Raw genomic sequence first — 10,872 nt, forward strand, 5'->3', positions numbered from 1 at the left:
ACAAACCCAGGATTTACGTCATAGGTCATGGCATAAATGTGACATTTGTTTGCAAATCGTATATATTGTGATTAACATTCAATTTTTGTGTTTGTGAACCTGGATTTCTTTAGCTCAAAAAGAATGTTTCTCTTGTAGTTACTGATTTATGTGTGTACCATGGCTAAAAATGCAAAAAGGGTAGATAGGCCCAATCAGGAAATTTAGTAACTGGGCCTGTCTGAGTTAGCCCAATGTGGGCACAAACTTGTCTAAATTCTCAATAAAAGGCAAAAGCTCTCAAGTTTTTTCTCTAATGGGCCAAGTCTTAGGCCCCAAATGTAGCTCCATCTAAAAGGTGAACCTTTCTTCTTAATTTAACTAGTCCCAGATTTCCCATTTCTAATTAAACGCTCTCTTGTTTTAAGCCTCAAAATTAGTGGTCTTAACTAAATAAAATGGAACCCCTTTAGTAAAATAGATTGGGGTGTGCCATATACGAATATAATCTTTTAATTTATGGCCCTCATATAAATTTAATAATTTAGAAATGCTTTAAATAATCATAGTTTTCTTTAGGCCCGATTTAGATTAGTTTTGCGATTATGTATATGTTCGCGTAACATAACTGCAAATTAAACTCTTAATAGACTAGAGGGATGCGTTCGCGCAACGTCAACCAAATTATTCTTAACAAATAAATAAAGCGTTATTAATCGTGGACACGTTCGCGTGACATGATTTTTTGACGCGCCAAAGGAAGAGAGTATACATATGTGTAACTCGATTCTTTAATTACAAATAATCAAGTTTTTTTAAAAGCGGTAAAAAAGATAATTGCACATAGGTCTTAAAAATGAGTAGTTAAACATTTAAGCCAAGTATAAATTACTAAGCGACCGTCCTAGAACCACGAAACCCAGAAATGCCTAACACCTTCTCCCGGGTTAACAAAATTCCTTACTTAGAATTTCTGGTTCGCAGACTTCAAAAGGAAAGTCAAAATTTCCTCGATTTGGGATTTAAAATAAACCTGTGACTTGGGAGGCCAATTAAATTATCCCAAGTGGCGACTCTGAAATCAAATAAATAATCCTATTTCAAATAATGTCATTTATATTGGAAATACTCCATTATATCACTTTCAGGTGTGTAAAAATGAGGTGTGACAGCTCTGGCGACTCTGCTGGGGATCGAACCCAGAATCTCTGGTCCAGGGTTCAAGAATTCAAGATTGTTAAGGTGATTTTTTATTTGGCTTTATTGTTGATATTACTGTATTTTATGGACATAATGTGCTAATTGTCATTTATTGCTTTGATATTACTTGAACTGTATTTAAATGTCTTCTTACGCCCGCTTTTTCTGTAGAAATTATACCAAATAAGACGGGGCTGGGCAAGCAACAAGGCCGGGCAGACTTTCGTGCTCCCGGTACGTTGCCCCCTCCTCGACCCCAGTTGTCCTCTCGGGTAACCCAAGTCTAGACTAAGTTTCAAACTTTGAGAAAAACTTTCCTCTTTGGTTTTCTGAAAAGCTGAAAATGACTTGAAGTAGAAGAACTTCTCTTGATCTTCTTGAGTTGAAATCTCTGGGTTTTTGAAAGCTGAAGTTGGTTTCTGATTTGGTTGTTTGTTTGGCTGCCTGTTGTTGCTCACTATTCTGGAAGAATTAGTTGTTCTAGTGACCTTTATTTGGTCTTGTTTGAATCATCTCTAGGTATGTAACCATATTTTGGCTATGAGAATGACTCTACTTGTGCAATATGAAGTTATTCATGACTATGTTTGTATGGATGCATGTGTCAATAGTAGAAATTAATGTGTTGTTCATTACTCTTCATCAGCTTTTTCATGTGTCTTTCTGTGCATTTCAGCATGTAGAAAAGTGGTGTCAAAATACCATCAATAGATGTATCTTATGACAGTATTTAGGTTCAGTTCATAATGCTTTCTTTCTCTCCTTCATCTGATTCTTTTTCATTCCAAAATGCTACTTTCATTTGTCTTTTGGCTGTCTGATCATAAGTTGTAGCCTATTGGTTTAGCCACCAGTTGGTTGGACCAATTGGTTCTGAAAGCTTTTGAGGTAGGATTTACATGTTTTGGGAAAGAAGATGAGGCTGCTAGGATTTTGAGCTGAAGTCCTTTAATGGTTTATGTGTTTAACCCTCAATATGGTTAAACTCATGAACAATCATCTTCTTTTATTATTATTGCATTCTTAAGCTTTAACTTAGGTCTGTCAAGGTAGTATGACTGAAGTAATCTTGTGAATCTGACCTTTTTCATGGTCAGATCCATGAGATACTTAAGAAACAAGGCTGATTTTGCCATAAGAAGTCTCATGTTGGGAGCCTGGGCAAGTAGCTCTGTAAGAAGCAACTCTGTAGTTGAGTTCTTGCAGATTTGGCACATTGGATTCGAAGAGGTAATCAAAGGGAAACCTGGAATCAGTAGAAGTCTTCATTTTTACTGTATTTTTGTTCCTTTAGAATTTTTCGGATTATCAGCTTTTAATGTGCTAGATTCTTTAGCAGTTTAGACTTTATTGTATAATTTTGGACATACAAATTTGTAATCTGGACTGTTAATTTTTTTTTTAATCCAGATTAGTTATCAGTAAGCCTACAAAACTTGGCTATTTTGTTTAAGCAATAAATGCATTCAGAGATATGTGCAAACTTTGGTATTGTGTCAAAATTAGGCCCAAACCTTGGGCCTATTCGATACAAGTCTGGCCCGAGCCATTTGGGCTTAGGCATTTGGACTTCACAAGTTGACCCAACAGAATTTAATTCTTCGAATTTCCTCTGCAATGAATATATTTGGGGTTGTGCGTAATTGTACACTGAGTTGTTTGGGCTCATCGAGCTAATCTGACCTAGGTGTTTGGGCCTGGGTTATAAACACAAACCCAGGATTTACGTCATAGGTCACGGCATAAATGTGACATTTGTTTGCAAATCGTATATATTGTGATTAACATTCAATTTTTGTGTTTGTGAACCTGGATTTATTTAGCTCAAAAAGAATGTTTCTCTTGTAGTTACTGATTTATGTGTGTACCATGGCTAAAAATGCAAAAGGGGTAGATAGGTCCAATCAGGAAATTTAGTAACTGGGCCTGACTGAGTTAGCCCAATGTGGGCACAAACTTGTCTAAGTTCTCAATAAAAGGCAAAAGCTCTCAAGTTTTTTCTTTAATGGGCCAAGTCCTAGGCCCCAAATGTAGCTCCATCTAAAAGGTGAACCTTTCTTCTTAATTTAACTAGGCCCAGATTTCCCATTTCTAATTAAACGCTCTCTTGTTTTAAGCCTCAAAATTAGTGGTCTTAACTAAATAAAATGGAACCCCTTTAGTAAAATAGATTGGGGTGTGCCATATATGAATAAAATCTTTTAATTTATGGCCCTCATATAAATTTAATAATTTAGAAATGCTTTAAATAATCATAGTTTGCTTTAGGCCCGATTTAGATTAGTTTTGCGATTATGTATATGTTCGCGTAACATAACTGCAAATTAAACTCTTAATAGACTAGAGGGATGCGTTCGCGCAACGTCAACCAAATTCTTCTTAACAAATAAATAAAGCGTTATTAATCGTGGACACGTTCGCGTGACATGATTTTTTGACGCGCCAAAGGAATAGAGTATACATATGTGTAACTCGATTCTTTAATTACAAATAATCAAGTTTTTTTAAAAGCGGTAAAAACGATAATTGCACATAGGTCTTAAAAATGAGTAGTTAAACATTTAAGCCAAGTATAAATTGCTAAGCGACAGTCCTAGAACCACGAAACCCAGAAATGCCTAACACCTTCTCCCGGGTTAACAAAATTACTTACTTAGAATTTCTGGTTCGCAGACTTCAAAAGGAAAGTCGAAATTTCCTCGATTTGGGATTTAAAATAAACCTGTGACTTGGGAGGCCAATTAAATTATCCCAAGTGGCGACTCTGAAATCAAATAAATAATCCTATTTCAAATAATGTCATTTATATTGGAAATACTCCCTTATATCACTTTCAGGTGTGTAAAAATGAGGTGTGACAGCTCTGGCGACTCTGCTGGGGATCGAACCCAGAATTCTGGTTCAGGGTTCAAGAATTCAAGCTTGTTAAGGTGATTTTTTATTTGGCTTTATTGTTGATATTACTGTATTTTATGGACATAATGTGCTAATTGTCATTTATTGCTTTGATATTACTTGAACTGTATTTAAGTGTCTTCTTACGCCCGCTTTTTCTGTAGAAATTATACCAAATAAGACGGGGCTGGGCAAGCAACAAGGCCGGGCAGACTTTCGTGCTCCCGGTATGTTGCCCCCTCCTCGACCCCAGTTGTCCCCTCGGGTAACCCAAGTCTAGACCACAAACCCCTGGTTTTAAACTTAGAATAACACAACCTCATGTCGGATCCCTAGTAGGAATAATTTGCATCACGTGCATTTGACCTTGGGGACTCAACACAAGGGTTGGGTCCGTCTAGGACAGGTATACCCAAATTAAGAAGACCACCCTGATGCATCTTACGTGCTACTTGCGCATCTATTTGTTTCGGCTTACATGTTTACTGGCTTCTAGAATAAAGAAAGAAAATCAAAAAAAAAGAGTGAGAGGTAGGTATTTAGAAAATTCCGAAACTCTGCCGAAATTATGAAAAAAGAAAAGTCATTTCAAAATGAGAAAAAAATAAATTTCAAGTGCTGGGTATATTGATTTTGGCCAGGAGTAAAGAAAGCAGCAACTCATATTCCCCAGGGCTCCCTCAGTGCACAAGTTCTTCGATCTTTTGAAAATTAGAAAACAAATGAGCAAGGACCGCGCAAGCAAAGGGAGTTGTTCTTTCTACTTCTTATATTTTAGGTTTGGACACTTGGCCGAGTTTGAAACACATGGGAATGGGTTGAGTAACAAATAGGACAAGAGCATATGGAAAATTCATCGACGGTTTGGTTTTATTATGGCATTTCTGGGAATCATGGTATTTCCAAATTCGGAGGGTACAATAGACCTTCGTATGGCCAGAATTGCACAGGTCCTCGTCGACAAAAAAGATCACACACTTGTCCCATTAGTGTTGGCGGACATTTACTGGGCATTAACATTATGCAAATCTGGGGGTCCGTTCTTCGAAGGCTGCAATATTCTTATTCAAATGTGGATGATCGAACACTTTCAGCGTCATCCTAAGTTCATGATATATTCTTCAGATGGGAACAATTTCATCAAAAAGTATGAGGAAAGGGTGGAAGATTACAAACCACCGGAAAGGTTTGAAGCATGGGTTTCCTATTTTAGAAAATTGAGAGCGGATCAAATTGAATGGACCATAGGATGGCTCCCAATAATAGAAATCATCTACATGACCGCTTTAAAGGGTTACTTGATTTTGATGGGCGCGAGAAGTATACAACCATATGCACCACAAAGAGTTCTGAGACAACTGGGAAGATATCAGGTGATACTCGAAGAGGCAGACCTAAGCACTCAAGTCATTGAACTACACCTAGAAGCAACGGTACCCGAGGCTTTAGTTCAAAGAGACTGGAATTGTTATCGGTATCTAAAAAGTAATACCCAGGTGCCAGACCCAACTAAGGGCGAAGTAGATCCCAATTATGTTGCTTGGTGCGAAAAGAGTTTGTATGTGTACAGTGAGCCGAAGCCTGAACCCGAACCTGTGAGGCCCTCCAAAAGTCCCCATGTTCAAGCTTTTGATGACAAAATTCAGGAAAGGTTAGCCTGGGGGAAAGGAAAAGGAATATCAGGCCACCATCCATGATCTGTGAGAAGAGTTGATTTATAGGCACAAGAGGCCGAGGGTGAGAGGAGAAGTTTGGTTCGAGAAAATGAAGCTCTTAGGGCCCAGGTTCGATAGTTGAAAATAGCAGCCGAGAGTCTGGGCAGAAGCAGGAAAGATGAAAGGCTCATTTATAACCTTACTCAAAATGTGTGTGACTTTGAAGATGACCTGCAGAAAGCTGAGTTTAAACTAGCAAAAGCACGAACGAGGTTGGCTAGAAATGATGAAGGGCGTGCAACTTTTATTCAACAGATGAAAGAAAGATATGAAAGAGGGGTCACAGGTTGGGAAAAGGTAATTGGCAACCACGAAGGTGAAATGGCTAAACAAGCAAAAAAATTTAAAGTCGAGAGACAACATTGTTACGCCTTAATGAAACGGTAAGAGGACTTACAGCACTTGCAAGAGCAAAATCACGATGCCACTCAGGTCTTAGGGGCTAGATCCTGTCAGATTGGCCGTTTGTTGCAGGAGAAGGGCATCGTAAGAGAGAGTGTTCGAAGAATTGCTGACTACATCACAATGAAATGCAGTGCGTGTGAGTACATGACAAGATCCATGTTTTTCGCTACTGTAATGATCTTCGTCCGTCGGATAATGGAAGAACTTATTGGCTCCAAGATGACATGGCAAGTAGGCCCGTTGCAACACTGGTTGGTGTTCCTAGGGCAGGGTTGGAGGCATTGATGTTCTCTTGATTGTATTTTTCTTCCTTTTTCCAAGTCTATATTTTCATATTTCGAGTCTATTTTCAATTCCTGGAAAAGGCATGTCCCGAGTCTTAAAATCCTAGAAAAGGTGTGTTTCGAGTCTTTTTGTAATTCAGTAAAGTTGTATTAATGAAAATTTGAAAAAAAAACCACAAAAATTTCCCTTTTATTTTTCGCATTTGCTTCTTGAACTACGTTATGATCTGATCCGTGCGGCGTCGTGCTACGTAGGCAATCCTCATCAGATCCGGTCATAATTTTTGTAAACAATTTAAAAGAAAACAAACCACAAGAAAAAACAAAAAGAAAGAAAAGAGAGTCGGAGAAAAACCAAAAAGGGAAAAAGGAGAGAAAGGAAAGAGAAGAGAGGAAAATAAGGAATAACCGATGAGACAAGAAGATAAAATTGGGGAAAATGAGCAAAACTAGGATTAAACATGCAACTGTTGCGAAACATATAGAAACACGTTTAACTGTATAGGTGCATCACACCACAACGTGCGGTTTCCTATGTGTTATTTGTTTCAAACTAATCAGTTGGTTGTCTACTATCAAGTCCAGGTTCTATAGTAAGGTGGTTGGTCTTGTGGTAGTCTGGCTTCGCACCCATACTTCACGAGGTCAAAAGGTAGCATTGAAATGACTTCAGAAATCACTCTGCCAACAATTACTATCACGGATGAGAGTCCGATCTTGGGCATCCCGACTTCAGAATCGGTGGCTGCCGAGGAAAATAGCTTACTATGTCTCCGCATGATGGAAATGTGGGACGCCTGGTCAAATGGAAGAGAGCCACCAAGTGTGATCCTCGGATTTCCTATGCTTTTCCCTAGGGTAGGCGGAACCTCCAATATCCCGATCAGTCACCCCAATACCCCACTTGGATATCCTACCATCTTGGCCCACTTTGTTGGAACACCTTCTGAGGTTCGCCTCCAGGTGTTAGCTTCAAGAGCGGCTTCAAATATTTTCACTGCTCCGCCATGCTCAGCTACTACACGGCCTGCGCTGCCCAGGCCCAGCTTTGACCCATCATCCTTCACCTTCCAAAAACCATTTTTCCCACTAGAACCTACACAGTTTCCCACCTATACTTAGTCTTAACCACCCCGATATGAATTTACTGTGGGGAAAGAAAAGATCACTAAAACTCCTGAGCAAGAAGACACTGCGAAGAAGATGAGGAGTATGGAACAGAGTCTCAAAAACATACAAGGCTTGAGTGGACAGAAAAGTGTATCATATGCCGACTTATGTATGTTCCCTCATGCGCATCTGCCATTGGGATTCAAAACCCTAAAATTTGAGAAGTATGATGGACACGGTGATCCTATTGCTCATCTCAAGAGATATTGCAACCAACTGCGAGGAGCCGGTAGGAGGGAAGAACTCCTCATGGACTATTTCAGAGAAAGTCTGGTCGGCATCACATCTAAGTGGTACATGGACCAAGATATATCCCGCTGGAACATCTGGGATGACCTTGCTAGGATTTTTTTTAGGGAGTTCTAGTTCAACATTGACATTGCTCCAGATACGAACTCATTGACAAACTTAAAGAAGAAATCCTCGGGAAGCTTCCGAGAGTACGCAGTTAAATGGCGTGAAAAAGCCACCAGGGTAAAGCCTCCGATGGATGAGATTGAAATGGTCATTTTTTTCCTCCAAGCTCAAAAAGCTAACTACTTCCAAAATATGATGTCCGCAATGGGTAAACCGTTCGCAGAAGCCATCAAGATTGGCAAAATGGTTGAAAATGGGTTGAAAACGGGTCAAATTCTAAGTCAATCCGCCATCAGATCCACCTCCCAAACCATTAAGGGTGGGTCTGGAGGAGTAGCAAAGGGAAAGAAAAAGGAAGAAACATCCATGGCAGTGTCGGGTGCAAGAAAACACTATACTCCTAGATCCTTTTTCTCAGAAAGGACCCCGCAACACTACTAACCTTACCAAGATGTAGCCTATGCTCCTCAGCCATACCCGGTCATGAATGCTCAACCTTATATCCTACCACAACAACAAGCCAACCGGAACCAAGCTCCATTTTCTATAAACCAGCCACCTTACCAAAACTACTACAGCCCCCGGCCTCCACAAAACAATTTCTGCCCTCGTAAACCACCCAAAAGGCCAAATTTTACACCAATTGGCGAACCCTACACCATACTGTTACCAAATCTTGTTCAAATGGGTCTACTATAGCATGTTCCTCAAACCAATCAAAACCTAGCATCACCTGCTTACAAAGCCGGTACCTGATGCGCCTATCACTCAGGGGCAGAAGGGCACGACACGGATGATTGCTGGACTATGAAGAGAGCCGTGGAGAACTTGATAGAACAAAGGAAGATAGTGCTAAGGGATGAAGATATTCCCAATGTGACCAACAACCCACTGTCGGCCCACAACAATGGGCCTCTAATCGGAATGATTTGTGAGGACAAAACCACCCATCCATAGTCAAAGAAGAAAGTTAAAGTTTAAACTGGGGAAATGCCTCCCAAATATGTCGTTCTCTATGTCCCTCAAGGCCGCAAAGAAAAGTAGATGACTTTGAGTCCTCCTAGGAGATTCGAGCTGAATAATATAACCCAAATGTATGTGCCCAAGGAAGTTTATGTAATGCGGGGCGCAATTAATCTACCAAGGCTGAGTGAGCCCGTGGTTATTAGCCGCGCATCACAAAAACCCTTGACGGATCCTTCCACTGTGCCCTAGAACTATAACAAATTAGTGGTGACTTACAAAGGCAAAGAAATCTCGGGAGAAGTTCAAGAAAATAACCTGCCATAAAAGTATTTCAATTTGGAAGAGGTGAACAATGCCACTAGAAAGCGCTTCCCATCTAAGAAGCCCGTAAGTGCCGAAGAAGCGGAGGCCTTCTTTTAAAAGATGAAAATGGCGGATTATGAGGTGATCGACCAGCTCCGAAAATTTCCTTCACAAGTCTCCTTGTTATCTCTGTTGATGAATTCCACCGAACATCAAAAGGTATTGATCAAGACCCTTAACAAAGCATATGTGCCTGTTGAGACTTTTGTAGAGTAGTTGGAGAGAATGCCGAAAGATTTTTCGCAATTAACCAGATCTCCTTCAGCAAAAATGACTTGCCCCTAGAATGGGCCGCACATAACAAAACCTTGCACCTGACAATCAAATGCGAAGGTACAACGTGGAAAGGGTTATGTGGGACGGAGGTTCTAGGGTAGACATTTGCCCACTCTTAACTTTGCAGCGTATGGAAATTGGTACCGAGAGAATTCGACCCAACAACGTCTATGTACGTGCCTTCGATGGTATCAAAAGGGACACAATTGGATAGATTGATATGATTCTGACCATCGGCCTAGTAGACATTGAAGTAACCTTCCAGGTTCTGGACATGGACACGTCCTACAATTTTCTCTTGGGAAGGCCGTGGATTCACGCAGCGGGGGCTGTGCTTTCTACTCTCCACCAGATGGTGAAGTTCGAACATGAGGATCAAGATATTGTGGTTCACTGGGAAGATAAGCAATTGATTTATCGCGACCCATCAATTCCATATCTTGAAGCAAGAGAAAGATGTGAGCACATAGTCTATCAAGCCTTTGAAATCGTGGTCGATGATCAGTGTGAAGAAGGAAAACCTTGTCCTCAACCCTTCCTTTCTAATGCATCAATCATGGTGGCCAAAGAAATAATCAGGCACGACTACACACCTGGGAAAGGGATTGGGATATCGTTGCAAGGAATAGTTGAACCTATCACCCTAATGGCCAGTGAAAAGTTCTTTGGGGTAGGATTCCGACCTACTCCAGTTGATGTAAGATGGGAAGATGATAGAAATAATGATGGTTGGGTCTTTCCTCAGCCAGTGCCACATTTGTACAGAACATTTGTCGAGCCAAAATACAATGAAGAAGAGGAATATAAGGCCTTTACGGCCGAAGGAATCAAAGAAATCTATAGGGCCATGAGGAAGATACTATATGAAACCCAGATGGTTCAACCAGGGGAAGGCACAAGCACCACTGAGGTGCTATATATGGGACCTAATGCCAAAGTGTAGAATTGGAAGGCTACCTCATTCCCAATCAGGAGGGAGTCCTCGTAGACCTGTCCTGCCACTTTTTCTGCATCACGAGTTATTCTAGGGTGTAACTCGGATGTTTTCTTTAGTTTCCTGTCTTTTAATTTCCAATGTAACCCTTTTATCTTCAAATTCAATGAAATGAAATCAATATTTCATCGTCCATTTCTCTTTATTCTTTCTGATTTGGTTATTTTTCTCTTTTAATTCTTCTTTCAGTTCTAATAGTGCGGATTTAAATAACATGACATGCTTGTGGACTTCATGCCCAGATCCAAACACACTGTCTAACCATGAA

Source organism: Nicotiana sylvestris, chromosome 2 (genome assembly GCF_000393655.2).
Source record: "Nicotiana sylvestris chromosome 2, ASM39365v2, whole genome shotgun sequence".
Lineage (NCBI taxonomy): Eukaryota > Viridiplantae > Streptophyta > Magnoliopsida > Solanales > Solanaceae > Nicotiana > Nicotiana sylvestris.